This window comes from Kryptolebias marmoratus, linkage group LG5, assembly GCF_001649575.2.
Source record: "Kryptolebias marmoratus isolate JLee-2015 linkage group LG5, ASM164957v2, whole genome shotgun sequence".
NCBI classification, from domain to species: Eukaryota; Metazoa; Chordata; class Actinopteri; order Cyprinodontiformes; family Rivulidae; genus Kryptolebias; species Kryptolebias marmoratus.
In genome coordinates, this window is record NC_051434.1 from 23,143,771 (window position 1) to 23,144,618 (window position 848).

An 848-nucleotide genomic window follows, 5' to 3' on the forward strand; every position below is an offset into this window, starting at 1 on the left:
AATCATCAAAATTAAACGAAATAAACATTTGAAATATATGAGTTTGTATGTAATGTATGAATATAATATACAAGTTTCACTTTTTAAATGGAATTACTGAAATCAATCTACTTTTTCATGATATTCTAATTTTATGACCAGCACCTGTATTTGTTTTAATCTTGTGGAGCTGAAGGGGGGACCTGGAAATTTGCCTCTAATGTTAATGCTGGAATGCTGCAATCTGCCATTGAACTGTTAGCACAATATATATATATTATCCTTTTGTTGTTGAAAATTAAAAGCACATCTAAAGAAAGTTTAAAATAACCTCACCTAAAAGGACAAAAAGTGTAATGTTAGGTCATTTTATTAGCTAAGTTGGCTAAATTAAAAGTAGATGTCTACACCAGATACAATTATAAGGACTGTCTAATTGAAATGTATTTTAAACCTTAAATGCTCATTGAAATATTGAACTTTTTGAGTTAAACACACAATATTGGATTGACCAGCAGGTCACAATCATCTAGAAGAAGAAAATGTGAAACTCTTATTTTTGGGAGTCACTAATGCATCTTAACATTATTTTGTCCTCACACTCTGCATCCTGCCACAACAAGTCTGAACACCTCAGCCTTCCTAATGAATACCAGTGGGGTCACCTATTACAACCGTGGACGGTGTGTTTTCCACCTGGGTTGCCTGGTACTTGAACCCTCCAGGAGGACGGGTGGAGTCAAGATGGTTCCTCGTGGGAGAAAATGAGAGTCCCTGATGAGGCCTGATTCCTTACCTGTCTTATGCAACTGATCAGAGCCTGAGTCAGTGTTGGCCTGTGTGTGTGTGTGTGTGTGTGTGGGGTGGGG